This window comes from Lepisosteus oculatus, chromosome 26 (genome assembly GCF_040954835.1).
Source record: "Lepisosteus oculatus isolate fLepOcu1 chromosome 26, fLepOcu1.hap2, whole genome shotgun sequence".
In the NCBI taxonomy this organism is placed as follows: Eukaryota; Metazoa; Chordata; class Actinopteri; order Semionotiformes; family Lepisosteidae; genus Lepisosteus; species Lepisosteus oculatus.
The window spans coordinates 2,407,681-2,430,374 of NC_090721.1; the positions used below are offsets into that span (position 1 = coordinate 2,407,681).

Below are 22,694 nucleotides of genomic sequence, written 5' to 3' on the forward strand. Positions count from 1 at the left end.
TTAACAGGGTAAAAAAGAGATAAAGCACATATTGTAACACACCTGGGTTCAAGCCAAAATGCAGGAGAAGTTACTGCAGTACTTTTACACTAGGTGCAGATTCTAGAATGAACTTCTAACTTCTGCAGCATTTTAAGTTCAAACTGGCCATGTGAAGCTGACTTTCCGAGAATGATCCAGGAATTAGATAATAGCTATTTACTGGTTATCAATGGCATCTCTGGAAGCCTTCTGCATTGTATTGTGTTTAATGCATAAGATATTACCAGAAAAGTAAGATTTAAGTGATAGATGGACTCAGGAGGCAAGGGCTGTAAATTACAATAAAGCCAAGAAATAACCAAGCTGCTTTCAATCCTTTGCTCCTGGGAGTCAGCCTGCTTAAAGAGTCCACCTGCAGACATCTCATCTCTGCTTAGTGAAGTAAAAAACTCCCATTTTGGAGGGCAGCCTGTGTTAAATGCCTGGCCACTCGGAAAGCTTTTTATAATGCCTGCAGACCTCCAAGAATGTGTTCCCTCTGATGCGCACCTAATGGCTTCATTAAAGCGAGGATCAATAAGTTAATTTTATTCACTCCACTCACAGCTTGAAGTGTTAATGGCTCATTCTGAGCAATCTGCAGAACAGCTGCTTTTGTAAAACTGGCTCTCGCGTGCTCTCACAGGCACCCCGCTGTAGGAGAGGTTCGGGCTCCAGTCCTGTTTCGACAGGAGTGTGGATCCACAGGCACATCAGTACAGGGCAGAAAAACATTTTAGGGCTGCACAGCACTACAGAGTATTTCATTGGTGGAGAAGTGTACTTCATCTGCCTTTTCCTATAACTTTGTTTTGCGCCTATTTTTTATATACAGTATATACTGTAATGGTCTTTATATTTATATTATTTAAATGTTCTTATGAAATTAAAATGTTCTTATGAAATACAAACCATTAAAATAAAAAACTAATCCTGGCTTTTGCGATAAAAGTTCAGCTTAACTTTAGTCAGCTGTACCAGGTCTTAATTATCTAAGGGACACAGCAAATTGGGGACATCATTTAGCAGTTCTCATGACGGGCACCTACAGGATTAAGTACTGTCTGTGGAGTAAAGTTGCACTGCCCCTGCTGTCAGTTTATCCCCATTCATCAATTTTTGAACGTTTTCTTCCAATACAGGGTCACTGGGGAACCAGAGCCTATTCTGGCAAGGAACAGGCGTAAGACAGGGTACACTCTGGATGGGACACCAGTCCATTGTGGAGGAGATAGACACACATTCATACCAGGGCCAATTTTCCTAGAACCCAATTATCATACAGTACTAGCATGTTTTTGGTCTGTGGGAGGAAACCAGAGCGCCCAGAGAAAATCCACACTGACATGGGGAATACAGACAATAGGACACCAGGTCTGGAACAGAGCCCAGGGCCCCAGCCCTGCAAGGCAACAGTGCTAACCACTGTGCCACTATGCTACCACAGGTTTTTCCCATTCTCCAAAAAATGATAATACTGTCTAGGTAAATAATGCACTACTTCTCTTTCTGGAGATCTGGGACAAATTAAACTGTGTCTCTGTTTTGTATCAATAATAAAGACAGCACTGTCACACCAAAAAAAATATCATGCTGAATACTGGTAAATAGGAGGGTTTTGTTCCAGAAGCCAGAATAACACTTGCAAAGTTTTTCACTCTGTTACAGGGTGAAGTTCTGGAAAAATAGAGCTAAACTAGAAGAACACTTACAAAATCATGGCATGTTCTTAAGTATTTAAACTAAGTAAAAAAAATAAAGAAATGTAGGTACTGTAGGCCAAGCGATGCAAACCCAACTGGAATTATGGCAGTCCAGTCCCATGGGATTGATGACAAGCAACAAATTGGGTCTTCAGCTTTAAGTGTCATTCAAAGTACTCTACCTCCTTCAGTGATGCTTTAGTTCAGAAATTCAGGAAAAGAGAAAGGTATGACACCTACTGGTCTGCCAACACCACTTACAGTAGAAAACTTTTTTTTCCTAGAGGCCTCTTATTCCACTAGTGATGAGTAATGGGTCTTGATCACCTTCTGATACCAGATGAGATAAGGCTTGAAGGTGGTAATGCTTCTGTCAGCCTATTGAATCACAACAGACTGATCACAGTTGGGACTTGGCACTACTAAGAAAATGGAGTTGGCTCTGCTTTTTGAAAAATAGACAGACACAAATGAGGCTCCTTATAAAATGCATCTCCCTTTATCTAATACAGCTTGAGCTGAGCTATAGTTATAAGTCTGCAAAGAGTAGAACAATCAAATTATGGAACATTAATTCCATATTAAAATGGCTGTTCCCTGGGTCAATGAATTATAATGTGATCTATGCCAGACATCTTGCAATGAGCTACTATGTTCAATCTTTAATAAAATTAATGCATTTATATTTAGAAAATGAACCCATCCGCTCTATTAAGTCTCTAAACATTTTTTGTGAGCCGTCATAATGAATTTGGCACCTGCCCCAATAAAGGCCTTTCAATTTATTCGGAAGAAACATCACATTTTTCCCCCATTTCAATATTCCCCCTTCTGTAAGTACTACTATCTTTCATTGTGGCAATATGTTTGTTTGTTTTCCTGCCACTCCACTGCAATGCCTTGTTGGACACGCAGCAGGGGAGAGAAGAGCAGACAAGTCAGAGGGAATGAAGTATTCATTACTGCTTTATCAAAGATAAAGTGGACTTCAGTCAGCTTAAGTGCTCTGCTGCGAGGAATGAGTAAATTCGACATTACCCATAATTCCCACATGGGGCTGCTGAGAAAAGAGAAAGATTACAATTGAGATATTGCTTTGACCCCTGGGTAACTGGCGCAGGCTTTAAACTGCACTGAGCGCCGAGAGAGACAATCAGGATTGAAGTTATGAAGGGCTGTTGGCAGAAGCCCGTGCGCTGTCAAGGTGTCTGTAACTGCAGTGACAAAAAAGTAAAAACTCTGAGCCCAGTGGTGCTTATAGGAGCTGTGCCTGCACTCCAAGGACTCCTGGATTGTCCTCCCCAGGGGTGCTTAAGCTCGGCAGCAAAGTTCAGTGAAATGCAAGAGACAGAGGCACCTTTCTGAACCCTAGGGAATCGCTAACTTTGCCAAAAGCAAATCAATTCTCTGAGAAAGCAGTGTTTGTACTTAGCTGGTGCTGGTGTTCTGGGTTTCAATAATCTAAGATCGTTCACTTGTGTAACCAGCTGCTTGTTAGATTACAGGGAGAAATACTAGTTCTTTATTAATTTGTCTTTATCCAATGTTCAACATATTCTATGCTTATTATACCACCATTACATTGCACCATTAAGACTATAACTGTACACGGTACAAAGCATCACATCACTTAGGGTTCACCACACAAGCATTTTTGTTTAGAAACAGCACAAATTATGGCATTTCTCTATTGCTCTCCCAGACCAGAACAGAAAACTATACATTCTCAAAATCACTATAAAAAATATTTTAAAAAATGAAATGGCAATGATAAAATACTTTTATATTTTAAACTTCAGCAATCTTTCTAAACCTATTTGTCAGAACATCTTCCTCTCCCATAAGATCGCTATAGAAATCTTAGTGTAAATACATTAGAACTGCAATTAATTCAGTTCCAAAGAATCTAGTATACATTATTTTAGTCTTTGGTATATTTGCTGTAAGATACATACATATGCATATGCAAAACATTCTATTTAAATATAAAACAACACAAATATTGTTTTTGAAGGTTTGCTACACACTAGAGGCTGATCATGCCTCAGCATTAAATGACTGATTAATTCAGCTCCCAACAGCAGTGCTACCTTTGCTGTGTTACAGAGGGAAAACTGGGTGACACCTGTTGCAATTTACAGGCATCTAGTCAAACCCTGTGCCCTAAAAGAAGTGGAATTTGTTTATTGAGAGTGATATGGTTCCTGCAAAAACATTTTTAATATTGAAAGAATCTCGTTACAGACTGAAGCAAAGGTAGCACACTGCATTCATTACAGTCTGGGAACATTTGATTCCTACCTATGGATTAAATAGGCATGTCTGGCTGGTTGTAATTGGCACTGGCTTTCAGACTTATATTTACCACCAACTCCTGTATTTACAGGGGGGATAATTTCCAGTTATTCCAATTCTTTTGTGTTACTGCAAATAACCCAACCAGAGCAGATTACTTTTCTCTCATGGTTGCTAAAAAAATTGTATTTGCATTTTCAACCATTACTTCAAACGATTTTGGCCACAGCAGTCAGAAGGATCTATGGGTAGATGCATTTGTTTTTGGATTCTTAAAAGGCCAGCGTTTATGGCATGATCTGATCCATTTCACAGTTTCAGTACACATCTATTGTAAGTTACTAAGACAAATTGCCTAGCAAGTGGACTAATAATAAGTTTGATGTTGATTAGTTTTGTTCAGGGAAGTCAAAAATTGTTTGTTTACATGGCTGATTTTGACGTTGGCGCAGATCTTAATGAGTTTACCACCCTGCTACGTCAAACCCTGTTAGTTGTGGTGAGAAAGCTTATTAACGAGGGATGCTAACTGTCTCTCAGAATTAACATTTCCTTCCGTTTTACGATAACAGGCAGCGTCGGTATCTGTTTTCCAATGTGTTTGGACATAGGATATTGCTTTCCATTGGTGAATGTATTATATTGCTTGTCAAAAAAGATTTCCATCAAAAGGGTCAGGTACAGGAAGGACAGCTGTAGAAGTTGTAGAAGCATAAATACATTTCAGAATACACTGTGCATACAGTACCAAAGGCATCGTTTTTCCTGTATGCAGTTGACTAGTTTCTTCAGTTCAATGAGTACATTGTGCAAAGCACAGTGCATTGCAATCTGAAACAATACAAGGCTCAACAACAGATTTATAGTTGTAATATAAACAGTTTACATTTATTTGGCTGACACTTCTATCAAAAGCAACTTACATTTGAACCAATTTCTACAGCAGGGAATTTTGCTCTATCAGTTCACGTGAAATTCCTTTCTCAAGGCTATAACACCTGGGATATGAACCCATGAAAAAATCTTCTCCTTCACAGGGGTGGGGCAAAGTTGTTATGGAAGCCGCCTTGGCACAGAATCGTCTCCACACTAAAAGGACGATCATGGACAGATGGAAGCAGGATGTTATACATAGCTTTGGGGATGCTTTAAAAAGGAAGCCAGGAACTGACAAGGACAAGGTGAGCCAAACATCTTGAAATCCAAATCAAATGCCCTTCAGACATTGTGAAGTAAAACTCTATTGGCATCCTGAGCATTGTAAACAGAATAAAAAACCTAGATCTTTTGAGTTGTATCATTAATATTACAGCTGAAAGGGGAAAAAAACAGAAATAGTAATCCGAAATACATACGGTATACTGTATATATTTTGTGTGCACTTCTTTAGGTTCTCAATACAGTATATAGAAATCTGAGCATCCCAAAAAACATATCATTTACATCTACAAAAACTAATACAAATCTTTTTTAGCAGGTACACTGACATTTTATCGAACAGACATGAAGCTTTTATATCCATATTCATTGTGCTGATTGACATTCTTCATTCATCAGGTTGATATATACAGTAAGAGATGTACCATGAATGTTACAGTGGGGTCACTGCTGGAAGCATTGAGAGATGAGTATCTGTGGGACATGCTTTACACCAGGTTGCAGATGTTGTCATATGGGATTCTGTCCCACTCCTCTTCAAGAGACTGGACTATATGTGCCTGTTACCTCCACTCTCATCTCCGCACATTAGCTCATTCAGTGAAGCAGGGCATCCTCAGCACAACTGTCACATTCTTGTCACTCAAGAAAGCCCCTGTTATATTAGCAGTTTGATAACGTTCATCACTGCACGCCAGGAGAAGCCTGCAGGAAGGGCAGTAAGTGAGGTCCCAACATGTTATCAGTTTAACACTGTGCACTTCGGTTGCCATCTATTACCAGTGGTTTACTGTACTGACTCCAAACTCCTGCCCAGATGATCACACTTGGACCCCCTTGTCGATTGGTCTGTTGTTGATTCCACATCAACAAACCCTCTAGCAATAAAGTGGTTGAAAATGGATGGTTGGAAACATAGATGCTAAAGATACTCATCATCAAAAACATTCTCACAAAGCCTTCTGTTTCCGTAGAGAGGGATGGAGGGAGCACGAGGTTCAATGGTAGAAAATCTGTATTCTTCACACACAGCATTGTAAATGTACTACATGATACATGAAGCAATAGAGATAGAACTACATTTTCTTCAGATATGTTGTAAGTGTACAAAAAAACAGCTCTACCTTTCCTTATGGATTAATTAAGAGATCTTGTAACTTTTGCCCTTTCAGGCATACCTGGAGCTATTATTTTGTACAGTGTGTAAGAAGCGTCTTGTTTGATATTCAGTGCATGCCTCAGAGAAGCAGGTGAAGGAGAAGAAGCATCACCCAAGATTCCCCAGCCCTGCACCTCTTTAAAAGCGTTCTCTTGCTGGTGGCATTCCCTTTACTGGCATTTTCATCTGACTGGACTGGCCTTTAAAGTCTTCTCCCCTCCTGCTTCTAAAGAGAGCCCGCTTTCAAAAGTTCACAACCACTGCACTAAGGATTCAGAAATGCCTCTATAGCCTCGCAGACCTGCAGACCTCACAAAACTGCTTCTTGTTTAATTTATAGGTTATTTCATGGAGATAAAAAAAAATAAAATGCGCTTCATCCAATTCAGGGTCACAGGTGAGCTCCAGCAAGAGACTGGCACAAGGCAGGATACACCCTGGACAGGTCACTAGTCCATCACCGCACACACACAGACACACACATTCACACCAAGGTCAATCTTCCCATAAGCCAATTAACCTACTAACTAACCTCTTTGGACTGTGGAATTAAACCCACACAAACTCCAGGGCCTCAGAGCTGTGAGGCAGCAATGCAAAGCACTGTACTGTGGTGCCAGCCTTGCCAACATTAGTATCACGATCGCTAGCCCCTCCTCTTAAGGGAGCTCCAGCCCTTCCTCGTTCCCTCCCATTGTCTGCACCTGTTCCCTATTCCCGTTCCCCCTTAAAAGCCAGACGCGGACCTCACTCCTGGTTCCTCATTGATTTCCACATCATGAGAGCCCGGGGTCCTGCTGCGTCTGGCTCCGTTATGCTTTTAATTTTCTGTTCCTAGTTCCTGGTTCCCCTCGCCGGTTCCAACCCGGTTCATGTTTTAACTCCCTGGATGGATCCCCTGGCCTTGGACTCTACCCTTTGTCTCGGATTACTCTTTTGGATTTCCTACATGGATTGTTCGCCTGGACTCACTTCCCCTGGACACCTGCACTGCATGGACACGCCCCCCGTCTCCAGACCCTTTTCCTGCATGACTATTTTTCCCCCTGTGTCTTCACTATTCTGGATCGTGTCGTCCGCATAGGGCACGGAAAGAACTGTTCGTTACAATTAGTGTCTTTAAAATAATCCATCCAATGTTCTTTACAGATAAATCTTACTTTAACATTCAATACAGAGAAATAGAAAAACACAAACATTTAATTAGGCAAAAGGGAGAGATTTCTTTTAATTGTTTAGCACTGTCCTATAAAAAGGATCTGTATTGACCATTCAGGAGTAGAATGAGAAAGAAAAGCTAAGAAATGAGTTTCTGCCTGCACATCGCTGAAGAGAAACAATTACAATTGCAAACATATGCTCATCAAGTTTCTAATACTGTTCAAAACAGCAGACTATCTTACTCAACTGTGGTAGGAAAATGAACTGATACTTTTTAAAGGGACAATAAACTTTGACATTTTAGCTACAAATTCAGAAGTCTAAACATTATCAGACAACTCCAAGATACCCTAGTGGAATTGTATTTATTTGTTTTCTTGTTTTGTTTTAGGGAGGACCTGTGTACAGCTCACTTGTTCTTTAAAAGTTAAGGGCACCTTGAACAGTTTGCGCAGTGATGCCTCTACATCCACTAAACTGCCTCCCCACGGGGAGTTGCTTGGCTGAACTGTGTGCAGTTTGCACCTTCCCTACAGTTGTTTGAGTAAATAGTTAATGATGTTCACTTTGTTTGCAAAATAAAGATTAAATTATTAAAGGATAAAAACAGGCAGGCATCTAGGATGCCTCAGAAGTATAAGAGCATTGACCTAAGGGGATGGAAGGGAAACCAAAATCGAAAGCAAGTTGTTCCCCCACTTTTCGTGTTTTGCCAGCATGTTAAATCTGACACTTCAGCACTTAAAGAAATGAATAAACCCAGCCTGGATTATTGAAGACACTCTAGGGTAAATTGAAGAGAGTGTCCTGTGTTACCTTTGGGATTCCTAGCCTTACAAGCAGAATGGATGTCACGCAGTGGCCCTCCGATGGGTACGAGAGGCCTTTGCTTTTCTGATTCTCACTTAAAACATTAATCCTTGTTTCCATTTCTTTCTCCTCTTAGTACCCAGGAAAGGTGCGGGATAGATAGAGCAGCCACATTGAAAACATCTATATTGCATAATTGGTGCTCTTTCAAGCCAAAGAGCCTGAAGCACTTTGCAGCAACCCCCTTCAGTTAAAGTGCACAAAACACGTGCAAGTCCAGGCGCTCCCCTAGCAGAAGACCACAGCCGCTCGGAGATGTTGTTTCACGTTCCAGCTCAGCCTTAAGGGACAGTGGAACTGGGAGGATTGTGGAGAGAAATCACCCTCTGTGGTGTGAGAATTAATCAGGGAAAGTTAATTAATCAGTTGCCCAGCACAGTGACCTTTGCTTGATCTTGGTTTGACGTAAGCTGCATTCAATTCTTTTTTAATGAAACCGAGACAAACTACTGTGACAAGCAATAATCTCCCATGAATATATGATGTACATGCAGAGTGCACATAACTATGTCCTGAATGGCAATATTGATCAACATCACAGCAGTGGCTGTTACATTCCTGTATTCTTTACAGTAAAATTGAATTACATTTACAGCTTTTGTATGGTTTCCTAAGGCTTCACTGATTTCTTCAGAGTCTTGGTGCCTCTTTGTGGTTTTCAATTACTGTTTGTTTCAGGTTGGAATTTTAGTTTCTTTAATAAAATAAAACCGAGAAGATATCTCAGAGAATTTTTTGTGTGTGAACCCAAACATAATGTAGGAAGTCAGTTTAGGTAGTTTATGCCTCGAAAACATTGTCTGAGGATTGTTTCTTATTGTTTCTTTCGAGTCACAGAACATCTTGCCATTCAGATACCGTATTAGGATTTGTACTGAAAGCTGTTTCTGGTGGAAATGTTCACTGGAGTGGGTAAACTGAACCTCAGCAGTCAAGGGAGATCGAAAACCAGAAGTCTTTTCTATGGTAGATTTTTTTAATATCTATAAAAATGCAGGAGTTGCAGTTTTGTGTCCATTTTGGGTAGGGAACTTATAGAAAATATATGCATCAAAACAGGATAAAAGCTAGCCTTATATAATTCCCTCACCTATGATTTTCATGAAAGGTCTGTCTTTTGTCTTATTCCCCTTTCAATCTTTCTCCACAGTCCAGCTGTTTTCTGCTGTTTTGTACTGACACAGGAAAGCTGGCTGAGCTGTTTCTGCACAATCAGATACTCTCTGCAGGTTCAGCCAGGGAGAGTTCTTATGAAGTTCATCGGGGGACCTAAACCTGATTTAAAAACTACAATTAAAAACAAAAATAGGAGCCTTGCTGCTTTAGTCCTCTGTGTCCTTTTGGTTCTTGCAGCCTTGGGAAGTCTTTCCAACAGCTGTTTTCAAGTTAGTTTGGCACACGAAAGGCTAAGCAGGAACAAGAGCCAAATCCATCAACTCGTATACAGTATAAAGCAGAAGAAGGGGAGTTCATAGGAAAAGTACAGGTGTAACACATATTTTAGTTAAAAGTTCTCGAAAGCGACTTACAGTATAATCACATCAAATCAAGATGCAAAGGATGCAGATTAGAGTTGCATAAAACAAAAACAGCCACATAAATACAGTAAGCAGAGTGTTAATCACAGTACGAGTTTGGATGTGGCTTAGGGCCAAAGAGTTTCAGTGCTGTTTGACAGACAGACAGCTGCAGTAGTCAGTTAACTGGGGCTTAGTAATGGGCCTCTGGGGTCAGGTATATTCTGAAGAAACGAGTTTCAATTTCTTCTGAAAAATAGCAAGTGAGTCTGTGGTTCTGACGATGGCAGGTAGGGGGCAGCACGCAGAGCAGTCGCGCAATGGGTCCTGTGGCCCATGTTAAGAGACGGCCTGAGCTATCAGATCCCAGTGTCCTAGCAGGACGAACACAGGCTCGGAGAGTGGTCTGCTTGTGCAGTTTCCTTGGAAACACTAGGAAATCTAGGTCACATATCCATTCTGGTCTTCCTCTTTAGATGGAAAACGCCAAAAAAAGGCCTTAACCTCTAACCTGAATGTCTTGTCAGTAGAAGATGTCTATGAACTTTGAATCTGGATTTTTAAAGATGAAGAAGGGAAGATTTTCAGTGAGCAACATTAGACTGCAGAATAGAAGTGAACAATAGATGAGCTTTTCTTACTTTTTGTACAGCAAAACAAAAATTTAGGCCTTTAAGAGTAAAGGACCTGAAGAATCCCTGAGATGGCTCCTTGTATGGACTGGGAGTCAGACAAGACTGCTCCTGACAATGGTTTGCTACTGCCACCTAACGGACCAAGGCAGAAATGCAAAAAGAAAACACCTGGTGGACAAAGCCAGACCTCACCAGATTTACAGGGAAGCCCGACAAACCTCTGTGCATACAAACAGGATAAGCTGTGTGCAAGCAGCAATAAAAGGGAGTCACTCCATCCCCTCTCTGTACACAACTCTTCTTCCACACCCCTGCCTTTACTGAATGTGATCTTATAGCCAACATGACCCCTTCATAGAGACTAGATACAGTAGGAGAGTATAATATATGACAGTCCTGCCGAACAATAGATTACATCACATGACACTGACACAGCGGAGTTCACACCCTCTCAGGAATCAGATGAGGTTAGGATTTTAGGAATACTGAAGTACCTGTGATGCCATCTGGAAATGGTTATAAAATATTCTGAATGTTATTTTTGAGACATACGCTATGTAGCCTCCAGGAATACTGTACTTTCCCACGTCACAATGTAATTGATAGCATAACAAAACACCTCATCATATTAAGAAGGTGTTGATTCTGCAGCTCAAATGTCAATACTATGGGCTCTTGCTTGACAAGTAGACAATGTGTAACGGGAGCTGGTGCAGAGGCTTGTGTAGTGCGTATTTAGGACCCTATGCAGACGGTAAAATCCGGAAGAGACTGGAGAAGGGCAACTGGTAAACGCGACAGGATCAGGACGGGATGACTGACAAGGGGGCGTGGAGCCGGCAAGCAAGTCCAAAACAATCTGGAAGGGGAAACCAGGTAGCAGTCCAAAGTCCATAGCCGGGGGATCCATCCAAACAGACACAGGAAAGGGAACAAAGATTGAAGGTGCGCCGATGGTCAGGATGCCGGGGAATAAGACCTGCCCTCGGGCTGCCCGTGAGCCTCTTGGAGTCCATCTTCCAGTGCTGAGCGCAGAGGCACAGGGTTTAAATAATACACACGGAACAAGGGACAGGTGAACGGAATAATGAAACTAAAATACAAAAAAGGGTCAGAGCCCCCTCTAGAGGAGGGATGATAATGACAATCCATCAGTCCATCAGTGTCAAGTAGCTATTCATTATTTACAAACCAGATTGAAACCCTTCCTTATTTAGTGTCTACTATTTAGTGGCTTGGTCCTTGATTTCTTCAAAGAGGCAGTTTGAAACAAAATCATACCGTTCAAATAAAGAAAAGAACATTTTCTCAAATATTACACAGAATTTCTACCCATGTGGGCAATTTTCAGAGCACAGAAGTAATTCCAGTTTCGATAATTATTTTTGTTAGCGCCATTTATGTCTTCCTACAGTCCATAAAGTTTTATTTATAAGTCTCCTAAATTCTCCTAATGTCAGTTTTACGTTTTACTGCAAATTTTCCCTCACCACACAGGAGTCACATTAGTACTCAGTTCTTTCCTCTACTTTAATTGTTATATGTTTCTCTGTGAGCTGATTCTGCAGTTCCATGTTGTAAAACAATTTAATTGCTCAGTAGGTTACAAGTGTGACTTCTGGTGTGTTTCTTGCTCAGTGATATGGAATTCCAATCACATCTAAATACTGCTTACTTTGCCTTACAGCTCATCAGACAGATGCTTGGCAATCTAGCTCTTATTAGGAAATTATACCAAAATATTGCACTGACAGTTATCAATAAATACTTGCAGTCTTTAATGCAAATAAGTATACAAGGAATGGATGAACTAGACTAAATGCTCACTGCTGCATGACATACAGAACACAATTATATCTTTATTCAGGTGGTTCAGACACAATAGTGAATGGACTTCCTGTTAGGCTGAGGAAAGCTGAGACCTGCCTTTGCAATCACATATTCATCTAGGAAACAATCTTTACTTTAGTAAACAAGATTTACTTACAGGATCATATGTGCAGTATGAAAATCAACTGTTTGGTGGCACAGAAACTCTAAAGAAAAAGCTAAAAGTCACTTTGGAGGAAAGTATTTATTTGGGGGTAAATTCACTTCCCACAGCTATATCTACTACTGCGTATGATGAGCTTTAACAAAGACAACAGTAAATTCAGATCATAATATTTTGAATTATCCATGGTAAATTTCTGTTCTTCAAAACACTTTAAATTAACATGGAATCTTGTTTTCTAGAATGTGTAGTATCTTCAACCTCCATCTCCCTTCTAGTCTGTCTGATATTCTCATACAGAAGAAATGTGAAGTAGCAAAAATCCCATTTCTTTTACTACGTTAAAAGATGCATAAAGTTGACAAAGTCAGGGACACTTACCCAGAGGAAAAATCATATAGCTCTGTTTCATACATTTTCCACTGGCAAGCTGGAGTAATTTGCTCCCACTCGGCATATTGTTTAAGCATGCCATCTGGTCCACACTCAAAATGAAGTTTTGCACCTCTAGGGTTGAAGAACATCTGCATATTACCGAAGGACCTCAATCTCATCATCAGCCTATTAAAAATGTATCTATTTTTTATTAAATTGTAATAAGTGTAAAGAAAAGATCTGCTTCATTGGAAAAAGCCTTCTTCACCCTCTGGAATTATTATCCTGACCTTTGAAGACACTTATTCATTCTAAAGGCCACTCTAATTTTCTTTGAAGGGAGCTGTGCCTTCTTTCCAAAGGTCACGTCATCTGAAAGTGCGTAGCACCTTCCTTCAAAAATGGGATGAAGTCTTTTTCTCCTAGTTCATTATTTGTTTTGGTTTACATTTTTTGTTTCTGGAAAGACAGTAGGTGTGCATGATTTCTCCATTTTTTAAACTTGTCCTTCTGCTTGTGTTGGCCTTCTAGTTAAGATACAACTTTGCATGAAAATTATGTCCTCAGTACTATAAGTTTAGTATTAGTGAAAGCATGTTTATGCTCCACACCAAACACAGATCAGTGATTTTAGAAGCTGTTGATCTTGGAGCACATCAGTAGTCCAGTACAGCAAAGATTACTCTAGTGTTCCAGTGAAAGTTGTTCACCCAGAGCAGAGGTTCTGAGGCTCAGACTTACAGTAACTAGTTCAAAGTGGGGACACCTGCAGTTCTCAGTAGCTCTGTAAGATTCTAATGAATGAGTCAGAGGGACAAAATATGTCTAGAGTACTTGGCGTGGCTTATGCAGAACCCCGCTCCCCAGTGCGAGGAATGAGCTAGAGAGCTGCTGCAAGAATGTAGATGGGATGCAAGAGTAATACTGTACACAAAGGAAAGTCCTAGGTGGAAGACGTATATAGGTAGGCAAGCAGAAGTCAGTGAGATAAGGTTCTAACCTTCCACCATATTCTGTTCTAAACTGCATATGATTAGGAAAAGTAGTTCAAGTAGTTAGCTGCGTCACCATGCATAGGCCTCAAAGGAAGAAGTAAATCCTTACTTGTTCCATGATTAGGAAATGTTGGTTAGATTCCTCTTGTTCATGGTCCAACAATCACTCCTGTAAATGACTCCTGGTACCAGCAGGCTGCTGTGGTGTATTTCAGGTAATGAATTGCTCTGCGGGTGGGAGCAGAACATGTCTTTGTTCTTTCACAAGCAGTTAGAGCACATTCTCTTACTGGAGAATCCAAGACTTAAATCAACTGGCCAGGGGTTTTTTCACTGAGGGTAAGAAAGAGTGTCACATGAAACTCGTATGTAAATAAGGAAGCAAACCAAAGCTAAAGTGAATGTGAGACAACCCAGTTCCATTTTGGATGCAAAAACCACAATTCCTAAAGAAGGTCCAGACAGAACCTTTTGCCTTTTTCAGAATAGATATAAAAAATAGCATAATGCTGTATATGCCAATAGTAGCACCATCTTATAGTAAAACTCAAGCAATTCATGTAAGCAGTTACAAAGAAATAAAAGCAATTTCCATCCAGCTTGTGCTTTTATTATGGCAAGTCCACATCTCCTAAATGCTCTGGGCCAGGTATAGGCACACCGAACAAAAAGGCCTTAAGGAAAAGTGCTTTCATTTTACTTTTTATTTCATGACTTCAAGGAGAATCAGTTATGAGTTCTAGTTCTAAGTCATGGACTTCTGTACTTGGCATAAAATGAAACACTTGAACTGCACTTGAAACTTGGACTTGCTGCCTGTTTGGCAAGCACTGAGCACTTCTTTAGCTGAATGCATTTTCCTTAGGCTTTCATTCACTCCTTTTTACACTAATAAGTTTGTTTGGATTTTTTTTATAAACATGCCAGAGTTATTGTCAAAGGGCTACAGGCATTTTCTCTCTTAACAATTTTCAGAGAATGAAAATTATTTTTCAATTCATTCCATGAATAACATTCAGACTAACAGTGGATTATAACATGTCTCACTGAAAAAAGACACATCACAACAAAACTGTTCTCCGTGGCGTTTCCTTCTTTACTGTAATTAACTATTCCTTTCTTACACATGTTTAAAACTAGATGGACATTGTTTTTCTCTGTTCATTTCTAATATTTTAATACCTCTGTATTACTCGTCATTTGCATTTTTAATTATATGTTTCTTTTTTACTGTATCTTCATGTTTTCTTTTTTGTATTTACTTGGCAGAGTATATTTTGTGCATTGTCGTGGATTAGGGTATTTTCTAAGAAACTAAACACTAGTTAATCAAAGGTTATGCTGCACATTGCACTGAAGATGTCTGCTCTTTCCCTCAGAAAGTGACAAGGCAGCAAAGTGGCTTCTGAGCAGATGGGCATAGCTTAGATGTCTTGCTCCTGCGTAAGATGCATGTATGTCTTTAGAGAAATACTGTACAGCATACAGATTTTGGATACTGGGGTAATTGGTCATTCATGACAAGCCATGATACACTTGTGCAACTTTGACTGAATGCACAGGTACTGCATTGGCTCATTAGTGAGATAGTTGATTGGGCACAGGTGATGAGGTGATATAACACGATGAATGTCCATCCTGGTGAAAATCAAGACAAAAACAGAAAGGAACCAATATGCTCCAGATGTCATTATCAAATGAATGACATCTTTGTACTCAGTAAAGTTGGAGAAACACATAAGTGTGGCCTTAGCAGTGGAGTCAAGTCCTCTTTAGAAAGAAATCAGGGTTTCATGTAGACTACCTGAATGTATGTCATTGGGAGCACTAAAGATGTGCAGGATGAAACTTTCATGTCTGTGCGCAAAAAAACAAACCAATGGGGAGATCCAAATGTGAAGGTCTGAGCAGCAGTGTCTAGCCAGTACAGAAACACCACCTGTAGTGATTGATGGCGCACACATTACTCACCTGTACTTTCACTGTAGACCTCCTGTTGATCAATCCTTTAGTGATAAATCTTAATCTTAAGCATAATGCATTTACAAATTTCATGTCTGTTGATTAAAATATCAGCACATCAGTGCACATTTTGTCATTTTTCAGGTAATAACTTAATGAATCGGTTGTAGTCATAAGTGATAAATTTCTTCTGATGCTCAGTATATTGTGAAAGATTGCCTATATTTTGGCCTGGTGCCGTCTGCAATAAATGAACACTTGTCAGTGATTCTTTGTAGTGTCATTATCTAGCAAATACATACTCACAGACAATGTCTGGAAGGTATTATGGTTTGGACTTTGATTTACAGTAACTGAGAGCATATATAGACACACAGAAAAGACATTAAAAGAGGGGTGTTACTCTAATGTTACTTTATTTCACTCCAATTGCATTTTCTATTACATGTCATATTTTGCACAACTGATAATCTGTTGCTGCTGAAATAGGCTTTTGAAATATTAGTATGTAATTCATTCTATACAGCACATGGAGATAATTTAGGGAAGTATTTTGGTGATGCACAAGTTTTAAAAAATCTGCTTATTTTGTAGCATTTTACTGCATCACGTTATGTTAGCTAGAATATTTACTTTCTCAGTTTAAATTTAAGCAAAGAGAGAATGTAATTAAAACACTGAAACTCGAATAGGACATGCGACAAAGAAATTAAAAGACTGCTTCTACTGTGTAATGTAACATCAAACAGAATTAGTAACTCTACTGAGCAAAAACTCAGTAGAGTTTATACAGCTCAACAGCTTGAGATCTATTTATAAATTGCAAATAGCTTCCTAATGTGCAAGATACTGTGTTACTCACCTAAGACACCTCGTTTTTGGTGCTCACAAGTAAACAAACCTGTTATAAAAAAGGGTTGTTCAGAACCTTAATTTACAAGAGACCTAAGGCTGACCTTTATATTTTTAGCGTCTGATCTTTTTGTAAGTTTTATTACATTCAGAAATCACAGGAATAACAGAGGATCAGGCTGTACTGTTGTAATGTTATGAGAACATCTCCACATCACAAAAGGAGACGGTATGGCCTATTGTCTTTACATAGACTGATTTCCACACCAATCATTACCAGCTCATCTAGGAGACACAGACACTTTCGGAAAGTCTTTAAGTAATCTGAGTTGACCTTTGTTTATATATTCTAAATACAGTACGTCCACCTATTCCAGTGCCAAAGAATCTGCACAATGTAAAAAAAAGGAAAAAAAGCTTAGTATCAGCCACTTATTAGATTCCAGCAAGTGAAAATGGCAGGCTGTTTATTTCTTCTTACCAAATCACTTACAATTCAGGGTAATTCAAGTGAAATAATAATAGCAATGCCCTTTTCCTCTTCTAATCTTGACATTCTTACACCATCTCTTGAACTGCCAAAACTGTTAACATGGGCTTTTAAACATTATACCCATATACAGTACACTGTATTCAAGATGACTATTCTAGCTAAACAAAAAATATATATCTTTGGAACCGATACACTAAAGAGCAGAATGTCATTTATTTAGGGTATTAGAATGATGCATCCAGAAAATCTAAACGATTATATTAAAACATGTCCTTGTAACACATCACAATAAAAAAATATAGACCAGGTTTTTAACTTTAATAGATGGATATTACTTTAGTTCTGATATTTTCTGCTAATGTAATTTCCGTATTTTATTTCTCTTGTTCTTTATTTCTCTTCCAAATTGCATATCAGCCATTAAAAAAGAGCTTGCATTCTAATTCCTCATTAAATTGCCTATTTTACTTCATTTATCTTGAAATCATTTCTGGGTTTTTTGTGTTCATCAGCCATGAGACTTCAGATGATAGGTGCTATTGTGGGAAATTGGTTATTATTACTGGGACTCCAGACAGGTAATATGAATCAAATTGAGGAAACAAAAACTGCACCACTTACCAAATAAAGAAGAACAGGAATCCACTGCTGCAGACAGAATTAAACCCTATCGAGATCTTAATCAGGGAAGATAATACTGAGTAGATGAAAGCATATTAATGTAAAACAAAATGTATTGCTGCTTTTTTTTTTTAGAAAAACAGTGTGAAAATATGGACAGGATTAATAATATTGCCAATACACTTTGAAGTGTGCCTTTGCAAAGCAGAACATTTTAACTGAAATAACTGGTAAAGAGGGAACTTATTTGGGAAAAATAACTAAATCTATGTGCAGCCTCACAATTTTAGTTATGTGCTTATAAGTTAGAAGCAAAGGAACAAGTAATAGGTTTATTCCATGCTAAAAAGAGAAGAAAGAAAACACAACGATTTGGCCGTGGAGCCTTCTTCAGGTGTGAAAAAGGTACCCACCTGAACTATACGTTAGAAGTGCAACTTGGGCACCACAGAATGCACAGAATACTGTATGTGTGCATACAGTAAATGCCACAGCATAAGAACTTCAGATCATGTGAGCTCTCTGGTCAGAATCTCTGCATGGCATTGAGAGTCTGCAATGCAGCAGCACTTGACTGTGTCAGAGAACCAAGCGTATGGCTAAAAACAGCAAATGGGATGAATGAGAAACTCATTATGTTAAAGCTGACAGTAAAATCAATGGCAAAGGAAAGTAGTGGAGGGGGAAATCTGAGTCTGAAGCCATAATCAGGACAGAAATCTTTAAAATAAAAGAGAGAAGCTTCTTTGTAGATAGGTGTGTTGATATATGAGGAGGAAGAATTGCCTGGCAGAGGGAGAAATTATTCTCTACAGTACCTGGAAAAATTTCTAATTTGCGTGAGTACTGGCTGCTCAGATGAACTGTAAATGGCGTTTTGAACATCTGAATCCTATTTATTATATCATTTGACAAAGTGAGCCCCTGTGGCTTTGAGCACTGCTGTCACAAAGAGCATGGGATTATAGTACGAACCTACTGGATGAGGCGTTTACATTACAGAGAGACAGTTCCAAATAATATCTACAGATGTCACATAAGCCAAGTAAAATTGGCAAAGACTGCACCATGTGCGCTAATCTGCAGGCAGTTTCAGCAAGATTGTGGTCACAATTTTCTAAACATGTCGTTTAATCGAAAGTCATCATTTCCTTTTATGCTCAACAAAGTTAAAGAAATACTGTATCAATACTTCCAGCTTCAAATTTCCTCATTTGGCCCAGAGCATCTGCTATAATCAATTTAGTTCTGTGCATTTCCATTCACACAACACAGCCGATTCTGTCATATCGCCTGAAGGGTATAAAGGTTGTCACATCTGTTGTCTCACATTCATCTGCCCATTTTCTGACCACTTCATCCAATACAGGGTCTTGGGGGAGCCAGAGCCTATCAGAACAGGTACATCCTGGAGAGAACAATGCTCCATCATAGGACACACAGACACAAACAGGCACACACTCACACCAGGGCCAGTCTTCGCAGGAACCGATTAACCTAATAGTATGTCTTTGGACTGTGGGAGGAAACGAATACATTTAAATTAAACCCTCTTGAACAAAGAAAGAACATACACTACAGCCTCCATGCAGATAGCACCCCAGGAATTGAACCCAGGGCCCCAGCACTGCATCACGGTGCCACCCTGCCTTGCAGACACACACACACACCTTGTGAAAATCAGTACAGCACCTGTACACAAACATTGAAGCACGTGTCCATGTTTACCACAAGGAAGGACTGAATACCATAAAATCCTGTCATCTCTGCATCTCTCCCAAAAATGTCTGTGCCAGGATAAGTGGACACCACCCCTTTTCAAGTTTGACCTGCTCAAAAGCAAACATTTTCTCTGCATTCAATCATTAAATTATTTCCTCTTGGGAGCACAGACTGTGTGGTCATGCCATTTTAGTCTGTTTACCAATTATCATTGCTATTGCTGCACTGGGGTGGCTTAATGACTTAATTGATTTAGAAAACAATCAGGGACAAAAATCAGTTTCTCCAGTCACCTGTGAGTGTACTCTGAGAGAAGGACTTGTGGATTTGTGGTGGTAATAATAGGCAGGATGTTTTTTCAGCTCTGTACACGTGAGTTTCTCCCTAACATAAATATAATATATACAGTTTTTCACATCTTTCTTCTATATTCTTTTTTCTTTTTCTCTTTTTTTAATGTCTCTATTGGATGCTTTCCAAAACAGATGTTGTGAAAATCTTACCTATAATTTAGGAATAGCCTCTGCTGCATTAAGGCCTTGTGTTTACAAGGGCTGGATGACATTCCTCTGCTTGCTGTTTGATCATAACCCCGGCTCTGACTTTATGGGCCCAAGCCTCTATGTTGTGGACATCCAACAAGATATACTGTGCAATTAGATCAAAATGTTTCATGGTTCTGCAATGCAGTTTAATTTCCCCTGTGAATCAAGCTAAAACAACAAACCTCACTTTGGCAGGCTTAATTTAAACTCAGGCCTCTGGAGAGTTCATACCTGAAATATAGGCTTTATAACCTCATAGCACCCTGACACAGGACACTTCTTATTGTTGCCTATTTCTGCTGTCCATCTGAACTACCCAGGTACAATTGACATACTACCCAACTTCAAAGACATGTCTGACCTGGAAGGTGTGAAGACTACTGTAGATTTACTCACTCTTGAAGATGAACAATGTCTCTTCTACTGTCACTAAAGAGAGCCAGAACATCAGGGCTTTAGTGTCAGTAGAGTGCAGTCAATACCTCCTTTTTGTTTTTTGTTTCCCAATACAATAACAAAATTCTGAACTCTGAGAAGAACTTTGAATTTCACCCACATTTAGAATATCTTGTTCAGTCTCTTGTTGAGTTTTGGTTACCATTACACAACAAAACATCTATCTCAAAACATGCTCTGGAATCACTCCACAGAAGAGGGATTAGATTCATTCCCAAACTCAAAGGAATGTTCTTCTCTGATAGGCTAAATATTTTGTTTTTGAACAGTATAAGGAAACCTGATTCAATATTCTCAAAAAACATTTACAAAGTCAACTCAGTGGACTTCTTCAGAATCAACAGTGAAACTGTACCAGGGTACACAAATAGAAAATAAGCATTTTTCAGACTAGGAACAGCTGTTTATGTAAACAGTTACAGTACCTTGACTTCCTTCAAGAAATGGACAATATAGACAAGAGGGGAAACTGATGGTCGTTGTAAAAAGTTGTCAAAAGCAAAGGTCTTGAACTCTGTAATCAAAGTGGTGCATCAGCACATCAGCATTATCATAACCGGAACTGTGAACATCTCCTTCTCCCTGCATAGATAATTTAATGGAAACAAGCATGTTGAAATTGAGAGTGGCCCTAGGTAGCAATGTGTTCCTACTTCTTTTTTAGCCAGCTTTCGCTGCCATAATTGGAGTGGAGATGTGAGGCTGGTGGGGGGTTGAAATAGTCTAAATAGGATCTGTAATTACATGTGGAGAAAGCTGGGAGTTTGGTTGCCTGAGTGAGCTGTAATTTCTCTTAATTGACTTACCTTGCTGACTGTCTGCACCACACAAGAGTCCCATTTCAAGAGGGCTGAAATGTTGGAGAAGCAAAACAATTAACCCACAAAACATCCTTTGACGCAATCTATGGATTATTTGTACAGTATATATCCCATTGAAATGATTGTACAAAGTGTTAATTTCTGAAGAGATTTAATCTGATCTGAACTGTAGTACAACAGATTATGCAGCAGGGGTGCTCAACTACAATCCTGAAGGGTTGCAGATCAAAATGTTTTATAAATCTTTGTAAATCAGCAGCACCTTTAAAACTAGGAACAGCTTTTAAACCACTTCCATTAAACCACTATCAAGTTTTAATTATTTTAACTCTATAAGAGTGTCACGGATGTCAGAAGGGCATGCTGTGGAATGACCAGGAGGGCAGTAGAGACCCTATGCGTAGCGGTAAAAGGGGCAACACAGGGGTTAGCCCAGGCTCAGGGGGTCAGACGATGTTGGGACAGAAACCTATGCCCTCAGGCCACGGACGTGGGGCGACCTGGTACTAAGCGGGTCTCACAACATCCGAACCCTCAATGCTGAGCCAGGAGCAGAGCAGACACAGGAAGTAAATAGGCTACACAACAGGACACACCGGAAAGACATGAATAATCACAGGGAAGTAGGAACAGGACAGAAGTACTGTAGAACGCCCTCTAGGAGTACAGGCCGTGACAAAGAGCTGGAATGGAATACATTTGTTCTCCTAGACTGGAGTTAGACAACTCTCACAAATGGATTGTTCTCGTATATCTTTTCCAGATAACTTCATAAAATATTTTGAACACACCTATTAAAACGTTTGATTAAAAATGACAATTAAAAATTTAAATTAAGAAAAATTCACCATTATTTATTGCAACCATTCAGCATTCCATCTTGCCAGATTAAAAATAACAATATTTACATATAAATACATCATTAAGGCACAGTTTTCAGATCAAAATGAAGATGTGTCCATGTATCTTGCCATCTGGACCATTACAAAACAGATAAAATGTGTATCCTTACAGTACAAGCTCATATTCACTTGTCCAGATGGTGGCCTGCAGAAAGGTTAATGTGATCACTACGTTAAGTTATTTAATGTATATTTGGATTTCCTGCATATGAATACTGAAAGTAATCAGTAGTCTGACTTTATAATTAACTAAAAGTTTGATCCCCCAGGGTTAACAGGAATCTTTTCCCACAAAAAGTTGGAATTATAAAAAGATGTACAGTAGTTCTGCTTTTCTTTGTGAGCATCCGGTGGTTTCAGTGCCATAATTCTCATGAAATCCTTTAGTATCACTTTAAATGAAGCTGTGTTTCATAAATTGATTCTTAACAATTAAGA

The 22,694-nt window shown here is 39.3% G+C and overlaps 1 protein-coding gene across 6 annotated transcripts in view; it reads left to right on the forward strand.

The window, feature by feature from the left end:
• The window catches only part of clip2 (CAP-GLY domain containing linker protein 2), a 114,008-nt gene that overhangs the window by 34,777 nt on the left and 56,537 nt on the right, over positions 1 to 22,694 (forward strand). For 4 of the 6 annotated variants that reach the window (XM_069184167.1, XM_069184168.1, XM_069184164.1 and 1 more), the window contains one exon: positions 5,057 to 5,200. The exons of the other annotated variants lie outside the window; for them this stretch is intronic. The gene's annotated coding sequence lies outside the window, so the exon portion shown is untranslated. The remainder of the gene's footprint in view (positions 1 to 5,056; positions 5,201 to 22,694) is intronic. 6 annotated transcript variants of the gene reach the window in all.